The sequence below is a fragment of the Puma concolor genome, chromosome C2 (assembly GCF_028749965.1).
Source record: "Puma concolor isolate L17-30 chromosome C2, mPumCon1.1.hap2, whole genome shotgun sequence".
NCBI lineage: Eukaryota > Metazoa > Chordata > Mammalia > Carnivora > Felidae > Puma > Puma concolor.
The window spans coordinates 103,204,519-103,229,955 of record NC_141675.1 but is presented as its reverse complement, the minus strand read 5'-3'; positions in this window follow the sequence as shown (position 1 = coordinate 103,229,955).

Genomic DNA, 25,437 nt, shown 5'->3' with positions numbered 1-25,437 from the left:
TTATTTTGAAGTGTGTTTATCATGTTTAGGATTATCTTATAGCATCATTTATCTCTGAACTATGAAAACACAAGATTTCCTAGTAATAAAACTTCCAGTTCATAGACTATTGAATCAACCACTTTTGGATGAGCATCTATGTACAACTTCAAGGTCAGCACTTAACATGTAGTATTCACTTGTGAAAAACTATATTTTTTTATTCATTGTGCTGTTTTTATACTTTTATTTTAGTATAAATATAAAAATTTATAATAAGCTTTTACAGATTCAAGTACACATTCTTAAAAATATAACTTGCACAGATGAAGTGGAAATATTTATAATTTCAAAGGAGAAATGTCCAGAAGTGAGATTTAGTAGGTCATAGGTTGTGAATGGTTTTATAACTTTTAATGCATTTTGCCGGTTTTATTTTTCAAAGCAGATGAACCAACTTACCCTGCCACCAACAATATATGAGTATAAAAGTTCCACTCAAATTTTGTCAATATTTGATATCACCATCAATTTCAGTTTTACCCCAGCTATCAAGTTTCTACTTTATTTAATTTGAAATCATTGGTAAAGAGTTGAATGTTTGAAGGCCTTACACCTTTGAATACTTTGTTAGAAAGTTATGTTTGTGATATGCTCAGATCTGTTTATTATAACACACTCCTGTTTAGACTAGTTCAAGATTATAATAGAATATTATTTTCTCTTTTCAATGAGAATCACTAAACATCTCACCTCCAATGTTAAAATTAAAAAGTAATCCAAGATTTTAGCAGAAAGAAATTCAGAAGGAAATTGTCCAGGCTGGAGGTGGACGCTAAGTGCTGATATTTTCTTCTTCACCTTCACCTCTGCAGGAATGCTCTTACTCTTGCATGAGCTCTGCCTTCATCATGTCAAGCCACTGACATATCAATACAACCGTGAGGTTTAGGTGACCATGGACACCGAATCCCTTCCCTTGGATTGTCTCACCATAACCAAAAAGAACAGAAAGGAATCAATTTGAGAGGCAGTTTAGCCTTTGCGCTAAAAATTAAAAAAATATATACATGAAGAGATCATGGAATTCAAATATACAAAAAAGCATAAAATGTAAATTAAGGCTTGTCCCCATCCCAGTTTTCCTTCTCAGAAGTTGGCAGTATTACTTCTTTATGCATTCATAAGCAGTTTCTGCTCCCTCTTCTCTCACTCTGCACACATGATAGTATTCTGTCTGGCTACTTGGAAATGATCAAAAGCTTTGGCCTGAGCAGAGACAGTAAATGGCAGAGCCAGACTCAAAACTATCTGTGTGACCTTCAGAAAAAAAGTTCGTCTTTATGAAGTTTGTTTTTTCATTTGTGAAAGTGGAGGAAATGATGATTACAACCAATGGAGGATTGGTTACCTCAAAGAAATTCACATAAAATACTTAATACAATGACTGAAACATAGATGGTTTGATAAATGATTATTATATGTATCATTATTAAGTGTATTATTGCTATTTTTATTGATTTTATTATTGAGAGATTGAAAACAGAAATGATGAGAGAAAATTCTAAAAGCATAAACAAAGAGAAGTATCCTCAGTGAGGAAATGTCAGAGGAATCCAGGAAGAGTTTAGTTGACTCCTAATCCCTCTAGATGTTGGGGACTTCTTTCTGGTTCTTATCCAGGTCTCTTTCCTCTCATAACAAGGTTGTCCCACAGCATCTCCTCCTAGAATGAAATTTTAAAAACCTTTGGTTTAAAATCCTCAATTACTTAGCTTCTTTTCTCTCAGTTTATGTTAGAGAAACTTACTGGACTTAATTGAACTCCCTCACCTTTCTGATCTAAGATGTCAGCTCTACCTATCACTCTGGGCATTATTTATGAAAACTTGATAATGGGAAACTCCTCAGGAAGAGAAATGGTCTTGAGAATGATAACTATGCTTTGTTCATGAAAGACCCATGAGTTTCTCATGCTCCATGAGGGTAGGGAATGTGATGTTCAGTGTCACCAACCCACGTCTGGCAATTAGCAAAGTGCTTCACATAGAATATGTATTTAGTAAGTGATTATTGAGTGATGCATTTCTGACTCATAAAGCAAGGGACACCTTCACTACAGAAGATTGATCTTGATTTTGGCTGGCCTATGTCCTAATTCTACTGCCTATTAAACAGCCATGGTCCTTTTTAAAAAATATATTTATTTATTTTATTTTTTATTTGAAAGAGAGAGAGAGAATGTGAGTGGGGCAGGAGGACAGAGGGAGAGAGAGAATCTTAAGCAGGCTCCATGTCATGCTCAGCATGGAGCCTGATGCAGGGCTCCATACCACGACCCTGGGATCATGACCTGAGCAGAAACCAAGAGTCAGATGCTCAACCAACTGAGCCATCTAGGTGCCCCCAACCATGGTCTTTTAAATATTCTTAGGACATGGTTATCTCCCATTTTTTTAGTCCCTCTTCTCTAGATGTTTGTCACCCAGGCTCATTAAGGGACAAAGACCCAACAAAACAAACAAACAAGCCAAACAAAACTCCAAAAGTCTTTCATCTTGTCCAAACAGGATGCATCAAACATCTTTCTTCCTTGTTCTGTGTACTGCATTCACATTGCATTAGTTTTTTTTTGTTTTGTTTTGTTTTGTTTTGTTTTGTTTTGTTTTGTTTTGTTTTGTTTTGTTTGTTTTTGGTATAGGACGCTTTCTTCAGCTAGAAAAATCAGATATAGAAATCTTCTTTGTTAATATTGACCCATTTTAAGTTTTTCAACATCAATAATTGCCTGTTTTCCCCTGCACTCCCTGCCACTCTACCCTCCTCCCCCATCCGCAAAAAACAAAAAAACAAAAAAACAAAAAAAAACCCAAAAACCCACAAAGAGACAGTTCATTCTCTGGAAATCTCATTTGTTTTTGTTTTATTTCGTTTTCTCAGTGGGGAAAAATTGGGGTCAAACATAAATATTGTCTTTAAGAAGTTAAACTGCTTTAAGAAATTAATGTATATCAGCTATAACAACAGAGTGGTGAATCTATGCATATTAAGCTGGTAAATCCCCCTCTTCTCCTCTTTCTCATTGTAAGTTACTTCTTATCCTGCCATTCTCTTATCTTTAAATCCTATCATAGGCAGAATATTCTTACTCCAATTGCTAACCATGATAGTAGTCTTTCTACATTATCTGCATTAGAAATGTAATTGCCATTTATAAGGACATATCAGAAGAAAACATAAATGTATATTATATATGTAAAGACTAAACTTGGAATACTATTCATAAATAGAAAGTAACTCTCAACAAATTAATCAATTAAGATCATCCTGGTGTTTCTATTGTGATGGATAATGAAGGATAGCAATTTAGCTTCTGTTTTTACCCTTTTAAGATTGTCATTAATGGAGGGATTGATACACAGTGTACCAGGAAAGTTGCAATTGATTTTTATTGACATTTTTTTATTCAAGAATATTGTATCAGGTAAGTAGTGATTACTGGAATAAAGAAACTATTACAAGAAGCTAAATAATATTGTTGATAACGGGAGGGTGCCTCCAATTAACATACTAATTTCTGTCCTTTCCAAACTTAAAACTCCATTCCTTTCTATTTTTTAAACATTGCCATTTTTAAACATTAAATATAAAAATTATTCTGTTGTATAAAAATAAATATGGATATTCCAAAACATATGAACACAAAGATAGCCCTTCTGTGGAGTGAGTCTGAACTCTGTAGAGAATGTTCTGGAACATGCTGAAGTCTCCTTTTGTCTGTTTGCCACCTTTCCATGCTGTTAGGGCAGGAGTGAGGGGAAGGAAGAGGAGAAGGATACAGTGGTAAGGAAGCCATAGAGCACGTATTTTAGCATCCACTTGTGAGCGTCTATTTTCAGATGAGTAAACATGAACTCATCCACGGCAGAATATTTGAAATTGTGACTGTGATTGAAAATTTCAAACGTAAGTCATGTAATTTTTCTTCTTTTCCTTTATGATTTTCTATAAAATATTGGAAACCATTAAATGCAAAAAATAACCACAATTAAGTTTCTTTTGCTTAAGCAATCATTTTAATGATAAGCATGTCTGCTTAATGAGTATCCCTTTACTAATCAAAATGTTACATATGCTAAAGAGGAAAAGGTATTTTTATGCCAGCTGGCAGAGAGGAATATTGCTCAATTTTATGTGTTGTTGTATATTAAATAATTATTAAATCCCAAAGCCTTATCTTTTTCAAATGGGTTTTGGAATGAGGTGGAACATACAAATAAATATAGCTCAGGCCATATATTAGGCTACTGGGGGCAATAAAACAGATTAATAGAAAGGATCTTGGTCACAAGGAATAGCAATTTCCTCAGTGACTTACAGTGCATTTTGTAGCAATAAGGATTATGTAAATTAAAAACAAGGTTTCACTTTTATTTACCTATCACTTTGTTTTATTTAATTTTTTATTAAAATAGAAACAAAATATGGAATATCCTGGCACTGACAAGTAGCCCTAAGGGGCAGAATGAAACAGCCATTTGTGTTTAAGGCAAATTCCTTGGTCTTGAATGGCCGTGAAGAATGCTTATTTTAACACTTAGTCTGGTGTTCGGCATATAGTGGTGAATCAGTTAATGTGACATAAAGGAGTGGATGTGTGAGCAGCTGACAAAATGAGGAAGGGGATTTCAGTGAGTCATTGGAGAGCAGTGCTTGATGTTAGGGGAACTGCTGTGATTCTTCGTTGATGGTTGTGAACCTACTTAGTCTCTCAGTTTCTGAATAGTTGCAAATAATTATAAAGAACCTCAGTCACATTTATTTTTTTCCTTCATTCACATTTTATGTAATAGTTGATCTATTTAGAAAATGGGGCATGAAAATAAAATAAGCTCTCATGAACTCAAGAACCCGAGGACAAGAACTTGACCTTTAAACATTGAAGCTACTTTTGTTTGTTGTTCCTTAATCCCATCCTTCTGTCATTTTTATATGAGTAACTATTATGTCTTTTCCCCACATATTTTTACCAGATACTTACAGTTTTACCACATATTTATGTTTTTGTGTTTGATTTATTTTGATTTCTTGAACTTCATGAAAATTCTATCATACTACAGGTGGTATTTTTACCTATATCTGAGTATATATATTTTTAGCACTGTATAGTATTTATAAAGTGATGATCCATTCTCTTTGTATGGACATTTGAGCTGGCTGTGGTTGTTTTCATTTATTGATTGATTGCTATTACCATGCTACCAGAAATATGCTCCCAAAATGTAAACTTTACCCAAACAGGGATTTTTTTTCTATTTTTTTTTTAACCTAAAAAGTCACCTGACTTATGAATGCTCAATAAATGCTTGTCATTTGGGGGCAGAAAAGAAAAACAAAAAACAAAAAAATATTGTATGTGATGTCTAAACGTGACTGTACAAAAGGTTTCCTGTTAGAAATTTTGCTCACATATCCCCCAATAGAATTTTGAAAACCTGTATCCCTTAATACATTTTTTAGTTGATATCTAAGACAACAGCTATATTAACAACTATTTAAGCTGTTATATATAACAGCTATATTAACTATATTAACAGCTATATTAACAACTATTAACTATTAACAACTATTTAAATTATAAACACTAATTATAAGTGCAGTAATTTCTGATATAGCTGTATACTGATATTTTAAATTTATACTGTGGTATCATTATTTGAAATAGATCCAATGGAATCCAAATGCCATTGTGATTTTTTACCTTCCATCATTTACTTATAAAATGCAGATAAAAAGGTTTTAAAAAAAACAGAAATTTTATTTTTTTCTCCCCAAGTCATATTTCCATTTTACTGTTCCCACAGAATTTTAGCCTAGTGCAATATATATTTGCACTTAATTTTTTTTAGTGGTTACCCTGTTATACTTTGCAACAAAAGTTATGTAAATAAACCTGATTTGTAGCAAATTTAATGTTACTTTAAAACTGTTAAGTATTAATTTTTTTTCTGGATTTAGTTATAACAGTTGTTATTTGTACACAGTTCATTAAAGCCATTTCAAAAAATAGTCATTAAACATAAAGTAAAACTTTGGAAATGTATCTCAAGATGGATGGGACTATCATTGTTCTCTTGGATGGATGCCTATCACTGACTAGTAGAATGAGACAGGATTCAGTGAAAATTCACAGTAAGAGAAGATATTTATTAGGCCACCAGTGTGTGCAGTGTTTCCATAAAATGTTGTAGGGATCATTGCTAAGTATACATTATGTATAATAGACTACACTTTCTATTCTCATAGGAAGGAATAAACAAGTACAGAAGTGGTTGACAAGTGCCAGAAAGGATATTTATTATTAAGTTAAAAAAAAAAAAGTACCATTTCTAAGTGTTCAGTGATTTTTTTTTTTTTTTTGTAAAATGCAGGGAAATGTTTGTCCTATGAATAATAAGTGTTCCAGAAACACAAGACACTTTTTACCTCTACTATATGTTCCATTTTCTTAAAGATGTAATTCTGAGATGTCAGAAATAACAAACATTTTAATTTTTAATTTTTTGAAATCATGTAAAATATTCAGTTGAAACATAATCCTAGATAAATTTAGGGCATGAGATTTGGAGCACAATGTTTTAGTTCTAGGGTACCTTAAAAATAATCTAGATATGTTAATTCTGTGATAGACTGATAGGACATGTAGCCTCATCGCATTCTTGTTGCTTTTATATTTCTTACCCTCATGCTGTTTTGTTTTCCTCTTATAGACAAGGGTCTCTCCCTCAGGTACAGTGTGCTTTCTTCCACAATCACAAGGCATGGGAAAGTGAGGCTATTAAATGAAAATTGTCATTTCCTGTAATTCCACTCTATAATATATATGCATTCACTGCACCCTAATATGGTGTGTGTGTGTGTGTGTGTGTGTGTGTGTGTGTGTGTGTGTGTGTGTAGGGGGGTTCTAATCCCTCTTTGTCCTTAATAGAAATACAGTTCTATAGAAAACTAGGAAAGATACAAAGCCATACAACTAAGATAGCATTGCTGACATTACCTTCATTAAAGGAGAATTCTCTGCTTTTAATATTTTGGATTGTTCCCATTATTTGGCTTCCTTTAGGATATTGCATCACTATGAAATTGAAGATGAGTGAGGTATTTTTTTTTCAATAATATGGAAGAAAGGATGATTAAGTGAAAAGAGAGGTGAGAAGTCATTGTCATGACATGTAAAGCCTCTACTAAAGGTACATTCTCAGACAGATAACTTCAGAATACATACATTGTAGGGGTGCCTGGGTGGTTTAGTCAGTTAAGCAACCAACTCTTGATTTTGGCTCAGATCATGATCTCATGGTTTATGGAATCAATCCCCATGTCGGGCTCTACCCTGACAGTGCAAAACCTGCTTGGGATTCTCTCTCTCTCCCTCCCTCTCTCTGCCTCTCCCCACCCACTCTTTCTCTCTGTCTCTCTTGCACTCTTTTTTTTTTTTTAATTTTAACTTGTTTTATTTTTTATTTTTTTTTAAAAATTACATCCAAATTAGTTAGCATATAGTGCAACAATGATTTCAGGAGTAGATTCCTTAGTGCCTCTTACCCATTTAGCCCATCCCCCCTCCCACAACCTCTCCAGTAACCCTCTGTTGTTCTCCATATTTATGAGTCTCTTCTGTTTTGTCCCCCTCCCTGTTTTTATATTATTTTTGTTTCCCTTCCCTTATGTTCATCTGTTTTGTCTCTTAAAATCCTCATATGAGTGAAGTCATGTGATTGTTGTCTTGCTCTGACAAACTAATTTCACTTAGCATAATACCCTCCACTTCCATCCATGTAGTTGCAAATGGCAAGATTTCATGCTTTTTGATTGCCAAGTATTACTCCATTGTATATATAAACCGCATCTTGTTTATCCATTCATCCATCAATGGACATTTGGGCTCTTCCCATATTTTGGCTATTGTTGATAGTGCTGCTATAAACATGGGGGTGCATGTGTCCCTTCGAAACAGCACACCTGTATCCCTTGGATAAATGCCTAGTAGTGTGATTGCTGGGTTGTAGGGTAGTTTCTATTTTTAGTTTTTTGAGGAACCTCCATACTGTTTTCCAGAGTGGCTGCACCAGTTTGCATTCCCATCAGCAGTGCAAAAGAGATCCTCTTTCTCCACATGCTTGCCAACATCGGTTGTTGCCTGAGTTGTTAATGTTAGCCATTCTGGCAAGTGTCAGGTGGTATCTCATTGTGGTTTTGATTTGTATTTCACTGATGATGAGTGATGTTGAGCATTTTTTTCTGTGTTGGTTGGTCATCTGGATGTCTTCTTTGGAGAAGTGTCTATTCACATCTTTTGCCCATTTCTTCACTGGATTGTTTGTTTTTTGGGTGTTGAGTTTGGTAAGTTCTTTATAGATTTTGGATACTAACCCTTTGTCTAATGTATTGTTTGCAAATATCTTCTCCCATTCTGTCGGATGCCTTTTAGTTTTGCTGATTGTTTCCTTCACTGTGCAGAAGCTTTTTATTTTGATGAGGTCCCAGTAGTTCATTTTTGCTTTTGTTTCCCTTGCCTCTGGAGACGTGTTGAGTAAGAATTTGCTGCGTCCAAGGTCAAAGAGGTTTTTGCCTGCTTTCTCCTCAAGGATTTTGATGACTTCCTGTCTTACATTTAGGTCATTCATCCATTTTGAGTTTATTTTTGTGTATGGTGTAAGAAACTGGTCCAAGTGCATTCTTCTGCATGTCGCTGTCCAGTTTTCCCAGCACCACTTGCTGAAGAGACTGTCTTTATTCCATTGCATATACTTTCCTGCATTGTCAAAGATTAGTTGGCCATACGTTTGTGGGTCCATTTCTGGGTTCTCTATCCTGTTCCATTGGTCTGAGTGTCTGTTCTTGTACTAGTACCATACTGTCTTGATGGTTGCAGCTTTGTAGTATAGATTGAAGTCTGGGATTGTGATGCCTCCTGCTTTGGTTTTCTTTTTCAAGATTGCTTTGGCTATTTGGGGTTTTCTGTTTCCATACAAATTTTAAGATTATTTGTTCTAGCTCTGTGAAGAATGCTGGTGTGATTTTGATAGGGATTGCATTGAATATGTAGATTGCTTCGGGTAGTATTGACATTTTAATAATATTTGTTCTTCCTATCCAGGAGCATGGAATATTTCCATTTTTTTATGTCTTCTTCAATTTCTTTCATAAGCTGTCTATAGTTTTCAGTGTGTAGATTTTTCACCTCTTTGGTTAGATTTATTCCTAGGTATTTTATGGTTTTTTGTGCAACTGTAAATGGGATTGATTCCTGGATTTCTCTTTCTGTTTCTTCATTGTTGGTGTATAGGAATGCAACCGATTTCTGTGCATTGATTTTATATTCTGCAACTTTGCTGAATTCAAAAATCAGTTGTAGTAGTTTTTTGGTAGAACCTTTTGGGTTTTCCACAGAGAGTATCATGTCATCTGCAAAGAGTGAAAGTTTGACCTCCTGGCCTATTTGGATGCCTTTTATTTCTTTGTATTGTCTGATTGCAGAGGCTAAGACTTACAATACTATGTTGAATAACAGTGGCGAGAGTGGACATCCCTGTCTTGTTCCTGACCTTAGGGGGAAAGCTGTCAGTTTTTCCCCATTGAGGATGATATTAGTATTGGGTTGTTCATATATGGCTTTTATGATCTCAAGGTATGCTCCTTCTATCCCTACCTTGTTGAGGGTTTTTATCAAGAAAGGATGCTGTATATTGTCAAATGCTTTCTCTGCCTCTCTATTGAGAAGATCATATGGTTCTTGTCCTTTCTTTTATTGATGTGATGGGTCACGTTAATTGTTTTGCTGATATTGAACCAGCCCTGCATCCCAGGTATAAATCCCATTTGGTCGTGGTGAATAATTTTTTTAATGTATTGTTGGATCTGGTTGGCTAATATTTTGTTGAGGATTTTTGCATCCATGTTCATCAGGGAAATTGGTCTATAGTTCTTCTTTGTAGTGGGGTCTCTGTCTGGTTTTGAAATCCAGGTAACGCTGGCTTCATAGAAAGAGTTCGGAAGTTTTCCTTCCAATTCTATTTTTTGGAACAGCTTCAAGAGAACAGGTGTTAACTCTTCCTTAAATGTTTGGTAGAATTCCTCTGGAAAGCCACCTGGCCCTGGACTCTTGTTTTTTGGGAGATTTTTGATTACTAATTCGATTTCCTTACTGGTAGTGTATATGTTTCTAGGAATTTGTCCATTTCTTACCAATTGCCCATTTTATTGGAATATAATGGCTCATAATATTCTCTTATTATGGCTTTTATTTCTGCTGTGTTGGTTGTGATCTCTCCTCTTTCATTCTTGATTTTATTTATTTGGGTCCTTTCCTTTTTCCTTTTGAACAGACTGGGTAGTGGTTTATCAATTTTGTTAATTCTTTCAAAGAACCAGCTTCTGGTTTCATTACTCTGTTATACTGTTTTTTTGTTTTTTTGTTTTTTTTTGGTTTCAATAGCATTGATTTCTGCTCTAATCTTTATTATTTCCTGTCTTCGGCTGTTTTTGGGTTTTATTTGCTGTTCTTTTTCCAGCTCCTTAAGGCACAAGGTTATGTTGTATATCTGAGATCTTTCTTCCTTCTTTAGGAAGGCCTGGATTGCTATATATTTTCCTCTTATGACCACCTTTGCTGCATCCCAGAGGTTTTGGGTTGTGGTGTTATCATTTTCATTGACTTCCATATATTTTTTAATTTCCTCTTCTTGGTTAGCCCATTCATTCTTTAGTATGATGTTATTCAGTCTCCAAGTATTTGTTACCTTTCCAAATTTTTTCTTGTGGTTGATTTTGAGTTTCATAATGTTGTGGTCGGAAAATATGCACGGTATGATCTCGATCCTTTTGTGCTTACTTAGGGCTGATTTGTGTCCCAGTATATGGTCTATTCTGGAGAATATTCCATGTGCACTGGAGAAGAATGAATATTCTGCTGCTTTAGGATGAAATGTTCTGAATATATCTTTTAAGTCCATCTGGTCCAGTGTGTCATACAAAGCCATTGCTTCCTTGTTGATTTTTTGATTAGATGATCCGTCCATTGCTGTGTGTGGGGTGTTGAAGTCTCCTACTATTATGGTATTACTATCAATGAGTTTCTTTATGTTTGTGATTAATTGATTTATATATTTGGGTGCTTTCACATTTGGCACATAAATGTTTACAATCATTAAGTCTTCTTGGTGGATAGACCCCTTGATTATGATATAATGCCCTTCTGCATTTATTGATACAGTCTTTATTTTAGTGTCTAGATTGTCTGATATATAAGTATGGCTACTCTGGCTTTCTTTTGTTGATCATTAGCATGATAGATGGTTCTCCATCCCCTTATTTTCAATCAGAAGGTGTCTTTAGGTCTAAAGTGGGTCTCTTGTAAACATCATATAGATGGGCCTTGTTTTCTTATCCATTCTGTTACCCTGTGTCTTTTGATTGGAGCATTGAGTCCATTGACTTTTAGAGTGAATACTGAAAGTTATGAATTTATTGCCATTAAGATGCTTGTAGAGTTGGAGGTTTGGGTGGTGTTCTCTGGTCCTTTCTAATCTTTGTTGCGTTTGGTATTTATTTATTTATAAATATATATATATATATATATATATATATATATATATATATATAATTTTTTCATCTTTTCTCCCCCCAGAGAGTGTCCCTTAAAATTTTCTTGCAGGGCTGGTTTAGTGGTCACAAACTCCTTTAATTTTTGTTTGTCTGGGAAGCTTTTTATCTCTCCTTCTATTTTGAATGACAGTCTTGCTGGATAAAGAATTCTTGGCTGCATATTTTTCTGATTTAGCACACTAAATATATCCTGCCACTCCTTTCTGACCTGCCAAGTTTCTGTGGATAGGTCTGCTGCAAACCTGATCTGTCTTCCCTTGTAGGTTAGGGACTTTTTTTCCCCTTGGTGCTTTCATGATTCTCTCCTTGACTTTGTATTTTGTGAATTTGACTATGATATGCCTTGTTGATGGTCGGTTTTTGTTGAATCTGATGGGGGTCCTCTGTGCTTCCTGAATTTTGATGTCTGTGTCTTTCCCCAGGTTCAGAAAGTTTTCTGCTATTATTTTCTCACATAACCCTTCTACCGCTATTTCTCTTTCTTCATCTTCTGGGATCCCTATGATTCTGATGTTGTTCCTTTTTAATGAGTTACTGATTTCTCTAATTCTTAAATCATGCTCTTTTGCCTTAACCTCCCTCTTTTTTTCTGCTTCATTATTCTTCATAAGTTTGTCCTCTATATCACTGATTCTCTGTTCTGTCTTATCCATCCTTGCCACCACTGCATCCATCCGTGATTGCAACTCAGTTATAGCATTTTTAATTTCATTTGGACTATTTTTTACTTCTTTTATCTCTGCAGAAAGGGATTCTAATCTATTTTATACACCAGCTAGTATTCTTATTTCGTGATTCTAAATTCTGGTTTACACATCTTGATTGTATCTGTGTTGGTTAAATCCCTGGCTGTCGTTTCTTTGTGCTCTTTCTTTTGGGGTTAATTCCTTTGTTTTGTCATTTTGAAGGGAGAAAAGGAATTAATGAAGCAGAAAAATTAAAATTAAGAAAATATCAAAATTTAAAAAAGATATATAAAAATTAAAAAATTAAAAACACACACTCAAAAAAAATCTAATAAATGATGCTAGATTCTAGGTGTGTTTTGGTCTGGATGTTGAAAGTGGTTTGACAGAGTAGAGAAAAAAGGGTGAAAAAAGAAAAAAAGAGGAAATCATTTGAGAATTTGAAAAAGTGAATACAGACTAAAATGAGATGATGGGAGTAAAATAGAATTTGAAAATATTTACACGAAAGTAAAGATTATAGTAGAATAAAATCAGAGAAAAATATTTTTAATAAAATTTAAAATAATGATTTTTTCTCTTTATGTATTCAAGAAAAAGAAAAGAAATGAAAAAGAGAAAAAGAAAAAAGAAATCATTTGAAAATTTGAAAAAGTGAATACACTGTAGTAGACTAAAATAAAATGATGGAAGTAAAATCGAATTTGAAAAAAATTACATAAAAGCAAAAGATTTTGTAATAAAATTAAATAAAAATAGAAATTTTTTCTACTTTAATAGAAATTCAAAGTAAAATGAAGTTTTTCTTTTTCTGTATCAAAAAAAGAAACAAAAAAGAGAAAAAAGAAAAAGAAAAAAGGAAATCGTTTGAAAATTTGGAAAGGTGAATACAGTGAAGTAGACTAAAATAAAATGATGAAAGTAAGATAGAATTTGAAAATGTTACACAAAAGTAAAAATATAGTAAAATATTTAAAGAAAAATACTTTTAATAAAAATTGAAAAAAATGATTTTTTTCTCTTTCTGTAATCAAGAAAAAGGAAAGTAGTGTAAAAGAGGAAAAAAAAAGAAAGAAAATTGAATAGGTGGACCTGCTAACAGATTGAAATAGGACTGAGATTACTTCATTTTCCCCTAGAAGTCAGACTATGTAGCGCTTTATAGTCCATAAACTATGTTGGCGGTGCGATTTGTGTTCTTGAAGAGTGAGGTTGGCCCAGTTGGGGGGGGGGGGGCTCAGTGTAACTGCTCCATTCTCCACTAGATGGCGCTGCTAGCCTACTGGGATGGAATGTTGTGGCACTAGTAGGTGCATATGTGCATGTGCGGAAGTGGTGAAAATGACGTCACCCAGCTACCCTGTCTCTAGTATCTGAAGGAACTCTGTTCTCCCGGATCAGCAATTGCGCCCCTTTCCTCTGTCTTCAGCTTTCATCCACTCCCTGATTCTTCACTGTCAGTGACCTGGCCCCAGGGAGTACCTCTCTCCCGAGTTTTGTCTCAGATGCAGCTGTTTTCCCTGGCCCGTTACTTCTGAAGGACTGCGGCTTTGACCCATTCCACCCCTCTGTGGGAGGGTCTCACCGAGCAATGGCTGAACAAGGGCTGAATGTCCACTGCACCCAGGAACACTTGTTGGACCCTGTTGCTGCTGGAGCTCCAAGACTGTGGCCAGTTGCCAGCCTGCCTCAGAAAAAGTTCACGAGATAGTGTAGCAGCAGCTTTTCAGAGATTATGGAAAATCACAACACACTTCTGACACCAGGCTTCACCCTTAACAACCTTATTCCAGCACCAACAAATGTGGCTATTTTCTGGGGTCTGCTGGGACCAGGTGGCTTCAACAGTCTCTACCAAATATCCTCCCAGCAGTGGAACCACTTTTTCCTGTGTGGCCCGAGAACCTCCCGGACCCCACTCTGTTCCTGGGGATTTGTCCTTCCCACCAGAGCACTACCAGGTATCGAGCTGCGGAGTTGCAGACTTTGTGCTCTCCTTGTTTATAGTCTCAATGGAATTTAAACCCTCTCCTTTCTCCTTTCTCCCTTTTTTAGTTTAGTCCCTGCGGCTGTTTCTAATTTTCCACTTTCTCTTTAGCTACTTTTGGGAAAAGGTGCTTTTCCTGTATTCTACCCCCTCCCTCCCACCCAGTCTCCATCCTGTCTCTGCCTGCAAAAGTGGCTCCCTGCCAGCCTCCAGCTTCTCTCTCTCCCAGTTCACCTCTCCACGCCATGTACCTGCTGAATTCTGTGGTTCAGGTTGTGCAGATTGTTGTGTTGATCCTCCAATCAGTTTTCTAGGTTTGTAGGATGGTTTAATGTTGGTCTGGCTGTATTTCATGGACGTGAGACACACAAAAAAAGTCTATGCTGTTCCACCATCTTGGCTCCTCCTCCTCCTGTCTCTGTCTTGCTCTCATAACAAATAAGTAAATAAATAAATAAACAAACAAAAAACAAATAAAAAATAATATATACATTGCATATGGAATCTGGGAGTGTGCAGTTTATTCCCTTAAATGTATCTGTGCCTATGAGAAACTCATGTACCCCAGGGTTATACATACCCAATTTGGAGACTTTTGATACTTGCGTGGAAATAGGTGCTCAGTCATGGGATATGCCTTTTTCCCATTTATAAAATAACCTCCAAATTGCTTACCAAAATACTCTCCAAATTAACACGCCAATACTTATTGTCAGATTTATTAATTTTAGGTAAACTAATAGATATAAAATATTATACCTTGTTATTAAATACCATTTCTGTGTCATTAATTTACTAAAGAGATTGAACATCTTTCCTTGTTTATTTGCCATTATTCCTCTTCTGTGCAATGCCAATGTATACTGTTTTGCCCATTTTTCTAGTGGAATGTTTGTCTTTTTGTTATTATACCATAGAATTTATTTATAGACTCTGGATTTTTTTTTTAATTTTAATGTTTATTTTTGAGACAGAGACACACACAGAATGTGATCAGGAGAAGGGCAGAGAGAGAGGGAGACAGAATCTGAAGTGGGCTTCAGGTTCTGAGCTGTTGGCACAGAGTCCCACATGGGGCTTGAACTCACCAAGTGTAAGATCATGACCTGAGCCGAAGTCCAATGCTCAAACAACTAAGCCACCCAGGCTCCCCTAGATTCTGGATTTTAATAATTTATTTGTTAAATATGTTGCAAATATCTTCCCCTAGTTTTTGGCTAGTTTTTTCACATTCTTTATGGAATCTTTTGGGGAACAGAAGCTCTCGAATTCAGTCAAATTGATCTTTTTGTTTATGATTAGAACCTTTTTATTTGTTGAAAAATTCTTTTGTACTTAAAGTGTATATTGGTATCTTCCTCTTATACTTCCTCTAAAAGTTTTAAATTTTCTTGTTTCACCTTTAAGTCTGTAATCCATCTGGAGGTGGTTTTTGTCTGTGATTTGAAGTAGAGGTTTGAGTTTAGTTTTTCCCATCAATAGTCAGAATTGTTTATTGTTTAGTGCACCTCTTGCCTAATGATCTTCAGTACTGTCTCTAGTATATATCAAGTTTCATGTATGTGCAAGTTTGTTTCTGCACTTTCTTAGTTTTTGTTTCTTGTTTTGCCTTTTTAGTTTTTTACTTTCTTTTTAAAATTTCTCTTATGGCTTTATTATTTTAAGTTTATTTATTTATTTTGAGAGAGAGAGAGAAAGAGTGAGTGAGAGAGGAGAGAGAGAATCCCAATCAGGCTCTGCACTGCCAGCACAAAGCCTGACTAGGGGCTTGAACCCATGTACCATGAGATCATGAGTCGATCATGATCAGATGAGCTGAAACCAAGAGTTGGATGCTTAACTGACTGAGCCACCCAGGTGACCATCACTTTCTATGTCTATGCTGATACCACACTCTCTTTACTATTTTAGTACAATAAGTGTGGATATCTATAGCAGATTAGAGATGGCAGCACATTTTTGACATGTTTCTCATCAGGCAGTGAAGTCTCTTCTCCTCCACTGGAAATTATGCTCCTCCATGATTGCTTTGACCAGTGGAATATAGCTCTAGAACTAGGAAGATATCTATCAGTTTTCAGTGTGGTTCAAGGGATTGCTGTGCTACCAAGAAGGAAGTCTAACTGTCCTGCTGGAGATACCAGATGTTGAGAACTTTCTGAGTACATGGAGAGTAAGAAGGGAGCAGCTAAATTCACTCTGCTGGCTGTTCCTGACATGATCCTAGGGTGAAGCTGTTTTGGATGCTCCAGACCAACTAGCATCCAGCTGAGTGTATCATTGAATGATCCCAGTAGACACCATGTGGAGTCAAAAAATAATAATAGCCTAGCTCTATAGCTTCCTGATATGTCCAACTTGGCTACCATCCCCCTTTATTCAGTCAAGCACTAATTTAGGTGCTACTGTAAAAGGATTTTGCAGATGCAGTTAAAGCCATTAATCAGTTGATTTTAAGTAAGGGTAATTATCTTGGTAGGCCCAATTTAATTTGTTGGATCACCTTCAATGCAGGCCCGTGTGTTTTCTTAGGGAGAGAAGAAATTCTGCCATTAAGCAGCAGCATTTGCTTATGCTTACAGAATTCAGACCTCTATACAATCCTTCTTTCTCAATTTCCCCCTGTATAGACTTATTTAGGCAGCCCCCAGAAGTAAGTAAGCCAATCCCTTGAAATAGATAAATATTTGTAGTAAATCCTACTGGTTTTACTTTCTTGATTGAACTTTTACTGATAAATGAGCCAAGCCCTACCCAAATTCCTGATCCTTAAAATCATGAGATTAATAAAATAGTTGTTTTAAGCCACTAAAATTTGGGATAGTTTGCTATAAAACAGTAGATAGTCAAAACAATATTAAGGACAACTTCCTTCCTTCCTTCCTTCCTTCCTTCCTTCCTTCCTTCCTTCTTTCCTTTCTTTTGTATCATGGCTATCCTTGGTCTTTGCTTTTTCATACAAATTTAAAAATCAACTTTTACAGAGTCTTTATGAACTCTATTGATATCTTCATGGGGATTGTATTACATCTAAAGACCAATTTTAGGGCAATGACATCATTATGGTATTGTATCTTATCCATTTATTTATGTCTACATTTATTTCTTTAATGTTTTTTCAGAGTCAAGAGTGCTAACCATTACACCATGGAATCCCACAATGTTTTTCAATAATATTTAAAAAATCTCCTCCAATAGGTCTTATATATTTTTGCCATATTTTTCTAGATACTTCATATTTCTAATGTTATTATATGGAAGTATTTTCTTAATTAAAATTTCTGGTGTATGAGGGGGGAGGGTTTTTGTATAGTAATTTTGTATTTCTGAAATTATGTTAAACTCTCTTACTAATTTTAAAAATTTTTTTTAATGTTCATTTATTTTTGAGAGTGAGAGAGACAGAGTGTGAATGGGGGAGGGGCACAAAGGGCACAAAGGGAACAAGGATTCTTTTTTTTTTTTTAATTTTTTAACAATTATTAATTTTTGAAAGGCAGAGAGAGACAGAGCATGAACAGGGGAGGGGCAGAGAGAGAGGGAGATACAGAATCTGAAGCAGGCTCCATGCTCTGAGCTGTCAGTACAGAGCCTGACATGGGGCTTGAATTCACAGACTGCAAGATCATGACCTGAGCCAAAGTCAGACGCTTAACCAAGTGAGCCACCCAGGCACCCTGACTCTCTTACTAATTTTAATATTTTGCCTGAAGAATCTTTTAGGTTTGCATTTTCTGTCTTATTCGTACCTCCTTCTCTTTATCCATGTCTTCCCTTTATAAACTCTTTTTTTATAAACTCTTTTTTTTTTAATGTTTATTTATTTTTGAGAGCAGAGAGAGAGGGAGACACAGAATTCAAAGCAGACTCCAGGCTCTCAGCTGTTAGTACAGAGCCTGACATGGGGCTTGAATTCACAGACTGCAAGATCATGACCTGAGCCAAAGTCAGATGCTTAACCAACTGAGCCACCCAGGCACCCTGACTCTCTTACTAATTTTAATATTTTGCCTGAAGAATCTTTTAGGTTTGCATTTTCTGTCTTATTCGTACCTCCTTCTCTTTATCCGTGTCTTCCCTTTATAAACTCTTTTTTTATACGGGGCGCCTGGGTGGCGCAGTCGGTTAAGCGTCAGACTTCAGCCAGGTCACGATCTCGCGGTCCGTGGGTTCGAGCCCCGCGTCAGGCTCTGGGCTGATGGCTCAGAGCCTGGAGCCTGTTTCCGATTCTGTGTCTCCCTCTCTCTCTGCCCCTCCCCCGTTCATGCTCTGTCTCTCTCTGTCCCCAAAATAAATAAATGTTGAAAAAAAAAATTAAACTCTTTTTTTATAAACTTTTTTTTTAATGTTTATTTATTTTTGAGAGCAGAGAGAGAGGGAGACACAGAATTCAAAGCAGACTCCAGGCTCTCAGCTGTTAGTACAGAGCTTGACGCAGGACTGGAATCCATGAATCCTGAGATCATGGCCTGAGCCGGAGTCGGAAGCTTAACCAACAGAGCCACCCAGGTGCCCCTAGAAACTCTTAAGTAGATGGAGACAAAAAGTTGATTTTAAGTTTACCCATGGTCTAATTTGTAGGTATTGGTAGTTATGGTATGTATACTTTTAGAATACTGATGTATGTTCTTCTTTGGGCCTTTGCAATTTAAACATGTGCTTGAGAACAATTAGAGTTAAAAAGAAAACATGTTGGAAAACTTACAGTGCACTTAGAGGTTAATATCCCGGCTGTATGATTTTAGATAAATTACTTCACCTTCATAGACTTGCTTTTCTCCCCTCTAAGATGGGCATTAACATAGACCTAAACCATGGGGTTGTCTTAAGAACAAAATTTAGTGTGTGCATTCAAAATTCTCACCTCTTTTCTTTCTTCCTTTCTTTCTTTCTTTCTTTCTTTCTTTCTTTCTTTCTTTCTTTCTTCTTTCATGTTATTTTGTTCATTTTCTATTTATTTATTTATTTTTTATTTTGGAGTGATTTTAGATTTATAGAAAAGTTGCAAAGATAGTACTGCAAAGATAGTAGTTGCAAAGATAGTACCCACATACCCTTCATCCAGTTTTCTCTAATGATACCATCTTAAATAATTATGATACATTTGTCAAAAATTAGAAGTTAACATTGTACATCACTGTTCACTGAACTCCAAAAATTCTCATCACTTTGAAAGCACTCAGTAAATGGTGGCTGTTGTAATTGTAGGCAAATAGCTATCTGTATTTAATTAAAAGTGTTTATGAAGTATTTATAACTTTCATATGATTGAAATCATACTTTATTGCAAGATGTTTAACATTTGAATAGTGTATTCTCACCCACATGCTCCGGGAGGCTGGCAAAAAACAGGTGAAATTGGTCTCTTATATTACCCTTCCCTCTTTGGATGCTCCGTACTTCTGTTTAGTCATTTTCCTTTTATGTATTCAGTGTTCTCATATGGAGAGGAGGCAGTCTTAGGGGAATGAAACTCATAAAATTCATACTAAGGAATTTGTGATTTATGTGATGTCCATGGCAGATAGTTTCTTTAAAGATTACTGTGTGTGTGTGTGTGTGTGTGTGCATGCGTGTGTGTATCTATATCCAATACAGTATGCTCTTCTTACAATTTGATGTTGATGCACCTTCATCAGGAGATAAAGGGTCTTTATTACCTCCACTTGAAATTGGGTGGGCTTTTGTAAATGCTTAACTAGTAGAATGTGGAGAACTGGTGCAGTTTGACCTCTGCAGCTAGATCATGAAAAGCATTATGGCTTCTGCTTGGCTATTCTCTGGACACTTGACCTTGGAACCAACTACCATCTGGTGAGGAAGTTCAAGCCACGTAGATAAGGTTTAACAGTTTCTTCAGGTCTTCATTTCCTTATGAAAACTCCTGTCATGTAAACCTTAAATTAATGTGTATGCTTTTCTGTTATTAATCTGTCATCTGTTACAGGTATCTCAGCAGATAATTTAAAAGGGTAAAGGAAAACGATATATATTTTTTCTACACATTTTTACTTTTTGGTGTTTTTTTGGTGAGCAAAATCTTTCATGTTGATTAAGACCAATTTATCACTCAATCTTATAATGATACTAAGCAGTAGAAAGAGGCTAGAAAGATTTGTCAGCCTAATTTACAAAGATATCATTGCATGAAAGACCAAAGATGAGACCTTTGTGTTTGCTTTATATTATTTAATGTTTTGAAGAATAGCATATGTAATTTAATTTTTCAAAAAAATATATTTAGAATGGCAATACAATTCCGTTTTGCTGCTTAACTCTGATGAAAAGTTTTTGTAAATTAAATGAGTATTTCTTTTCAAATGTAGATTTGACAAATTATATCCTTAATGACTTTTAAAAATAAGAGTATGCCAGCTCAAGAAAAGCAACATTTTGGAATTGAACTAAAAAATATATGTAAAGTAAACTCAAAGTGAAAGATCTAGAATTATAAGAAATTCTTCCATAAGGAAGTGTGTGTGTGTGTGTGTGTGTGTGTGTGTGTGTGTTTGTATGAGAGAGACAGAGACAGAGAGATATAGAGACAGAGAGAGACAGACATAGAGAGCATTTGTGCATGCATTTGCATTTAAACAGAGATTATCCTGTCACTGTCCTTCCTTTCAAATTGTCCTGACCCTCAGACAACAGAAAACCAACATAATAGGACTGCATAACTCTTTCTACAACCAACTCTTAAAGGGAGACATTGAAGAAAAAAATAAGTCTCCATTTGGATTTCTTTCTTTTCACCATTATGCACTTGTCTTTTAATCAGACAAACACCTTCTGTGGTTTTATTTCATGAGTAAGTGTGCACAAATGGTATATGTGGACTGTGTGTTAGAGAAAGGATTATTACCTTGGAGCAAAGCTCCAATAGCCGGACACTAATAATGTCAAGTCAGGCTTACAATTAAAAAATGAATATTTAAATGATGTTTTGGATGTTTTCTCTCTTGATTGCTTTATGGGATTAAAAGCCTGAAACCGGTATCTCTGTGCTAGTAATAAGATTTGGCCAAAGGTGAGGGAAAAAAAAAAACCAAGACCCAAGCAAGGAGCTAATAGCAGATACCACTGGTATATTTAGTGGGAATATTAAATTTTGATCTTACTTATAAATGCATTAAATGGTTCATCTGCATTTTCTATTGAGTGTCAGAGAACATATAATTAAGAGAAATTGTTTGTAATTGTAAAGTACCCTATCATAGCTTAATAATCTTCTTATGAATTGTTTAATGTTGTTTAAAATGTTTCATTCTGTGGAAAGGGTCATGCTCCCTTTCAGGGGTCTAGCTGTGTCTAAGGACAGGTTTCAAAATTATAAAAGGTTGGTTTTATGTAGATGCTATAAATTAGAAAATAACTATTAGCTGGTTATCTAATAAAAAGAGATCAGATTGCAATAATTTATGCAGTTGGAGAAAACTGCTGAGAGGAAAAAAATTGAAAATATTAATCTGTATGACTGGTTTCTGTTGCTGTGAGTACCTTTCCATGTGTATTTTGTCTTAAAATTAGAGAAAAATCATGAAATCATTGTAAAGTAGATTTAAACAGAAAGACAAGAGGATGTCTGCTATGGACTGAATTGTGTCCTTCCAGAAATCTATAAGTTGAATCTAAACCCCAATGTAACTGTATTGGAGATAGTCTTTAAGAAGGTAATTAAGATTAAATGAGGTCATAAGGGTAGAACCCTAATCTAATAGGACTAGTGTCCTTATAAGAAAGGGAAGAGACACTAGAAGTATGTGTACACAGAGGAAGGGCTATGCTAGGACACAAGGAAAAGACAACTATCTGGAAACCAGGAAGAACAGTCTCACCAGAAATTAACCCTGCCAGCACCTTGATTCTAGACTCCCAGCTTCCAGAACTGGAAGAAAATACATTTTTATTGCTTAAGCCATCCACCTTGTGATATTCTGTAATGGCAACATGAGCCAGCTGACACAAGAACTGAATAGGATCTAACCCCAAGAGTTTTAACATCTCTAAGTTAGCGTCAGTGTTACCTGTATCAGCTGGATATATCCAACCTTACTTTACCTTTATATTTATGACTAATTAAGGTGTTACTATGTATCAACATTTAAAACAAGTATGTACAGTTGTTATTAATTTATAAAATATTTGCATGTTCATTTGATTCTGAAGGAGTGTGATGCTCTTGGAAAGTCATATTCCAATCACCCTGCTATTTATCCTAATGAAATCAGTAAATATAAACACAAGGAGAAATCTATAGATAAAGTAGTAACATGTTAGCATCTTGCTTTGCAGCCAGTGAGGAAATAGAAAGAGCGTTTATAAATAGATTAGAGACTTACTACTCAATGTGTGGCCGCATATATCAGTGGCATCAGCATCACCTTGAAGTTAAACAAAAAGGTAGAAACTTCGGTTCTACCCCAAACCTACTGAATCATGACAATGAGTTATCACTTCTCATCTGTTAGTATGGCTATTATGAAAAAGACAAGAGATAGCAAGTATTGATGAGGATGTGGAGAAAAGAGAACCATTGTACACTGTTAGTGGGAATGTTAACTGGTAGAGACATTACAGAAAATAATATAGAGGTTCCTCAGAGAATTAAAAATACAGCTATCACATGATACAGCAATCCTATTTCTGGGTATATATTTGAAGAAAATGATATCACTGTAGCCAAAATATGGAAACTACGTAAGTGTCCATCAACAGATGAATGGATAAAAAAGATGTGATACACACACACACACACACACACACATACACACACACACAAAATGGAATATCATTCAGCCACTAAAAAGAAAGAAATACTGCCATTTGTAACAACTTGAATTGACCTTGTGGGAATTATGCTAAGTGAATTAAATCAGAGAAAGAAAAATATTGTATGATTACACTTATATGTGGAATCTAAAAAAAAAAAAAAAAAGGCCAAACTCATAGAAACAATATAGAATGGTGGTTGTCAGTGGCTGGGGTGGGGGAAATGGGGAGATGTTGGTCAAAGGGTACAAACTTCCAGTTATAAGATAAAGAAGTTCTGATCATCAATTATATAGCATGGTGACTAGAATGAACAATATTATATTATATACTTAAAAATTATCAAGGCAATAGATCCTAAATGTTCTTATCACAGAAAATATGTTGCAGTTATGTGAGGTGATCGATGTATTCATTAATATACATTATTGCGGTAATTGTTTTTGCAGTATATATGTGTATCAAATTATAACATTGTACATCTTAACCATATGCAATGTGGCATGTCAGTAATATCTCAAAGGAAAAGACTTACTGCAAAGCTACCATCATCAAGATAACTGTTGGCACTGGACAAGGATAGACATATAGTTAATAAAAGAATTAAGAGAATCCAAAAGAAACCTTTACATTTATGATCAATGTGGTCAGAGGTGCCAAGGAAATTCAATAAAGAAAAAAAAAACCTCTCTTTTCAGTAAATGGCTCTGGGACAATAACTATCCATACGCAAAAGAATAAGTTAGATCCATTCCTCACACCATATCCAAAATTAACTCAAAATGGATTATAAAGGTATGAATAAGTTAAAACTATAAAACTCTTAGAAGAAAATCTAGGAGTAAACCATGTAACTTTAGTTTAAACAAATCCTTTTTAGGTATGACACCAAAAGCACAAGTGGCATCAGGGAAAAAAACAAACAAACAAACAAACAAAAAAAAACCAAATTGGACTTCATTGAATTTAAAGTTCTGTGCTTCAAAGAATACCATTAATAAAGTAAAAATATAATCTCTATAATGGAGGAATATTTGCGAATAACATCTGATAAGAGATGGTAGATTCAGACTATATAATGATCTCTTACCAGTCAAAAAGACAAATAATCTATTTTAAAAATGGGTGAAGGATCACTTCAAGATATATTACAAAGCTGTAGTCATAAAAACAGTAAGGTACTGGCACAAAAACAGACACATAGATCAATGGAATAGAATAGAAAGCCTGAAAATGGAACCACAACTATATGGTGAACTAATCTTCAGCAAAGCAGGAAAGAACATACAATGGAAAAAAGACAGATATACAGTCTTCAATAAATGGTGTTGGGAAAACTGAACAGCCACATGCAGAAGAATGAAATGGGAACACTTTCTTACACCATACACAAAAATAAATTCAAAATGGATGAAAGGCCTAAATGTAACACCTGAAACCATTAAAATCCTAGAGGACAACACAGGTAGCAACCTCTTTCACATCAGCTGCAGCAGCTTCTTAGTAGACACATCAGAAAAGGCAAGGGAAACAAAAACAAAATGAACTATTCAGACTTCATCAAGATGAAAAGCTTCTGCGCAGCAAAGAAAATAACAAAACTAAAAGGCAACCTACAAATTGGAGAAGACATTTGCAAATGACATATCTGATAAAGGGTTAGTATCCAAAAATCTATAAAGAACTTACCAAACTCAACATCCAAAACACAAATAATCCAGTGAAGAATGGACAGAAGACATGAATAGACACTTTTCCAGAGAAGACATCCAGATGGCTAACAGACAAATGAAAAGATGCTCAACTTCACTCATCATCAGGGAAATACAGATCAAAACTACAATGAGAAACCACCTCACACCTGTCAGAATTGCTAATAACAGATGTTGGTGAGGATTCAGGGAAAGGGGAACCCTCTTACACTGCTGGTGGGAATACAAACTGGTGTAGCCACTCTGGAAAACAGTATGGGAGTTCCTGAAAATGTTAAAAATAGAACTACCCTATGACCCAACAATTTCACTACTAGGTTTTTGTCCAAAGGATACAAAAATACCGATTTGAAGGGGCACATGCACCTCGATGTTTATAGCAACATTGTCAACAATAGCCAAATTATGGAAAGAACCAAAATTTCCATCAACTGATGAATGGATAAAAAAGTGATACACACACACACACACACACACACACACACACACACACAGAGTGGAGTATTACTCAGCCATAAAAAGGAAATGAAGGGCACCTCGATGGCTCAGTCAATTAAATGTCTGATTCTTGATTTTGGCTTAGGTCATGATCTCATAGTTATGAGATCGAGCCCCACATGGGGCTCTGTGCTGGGTG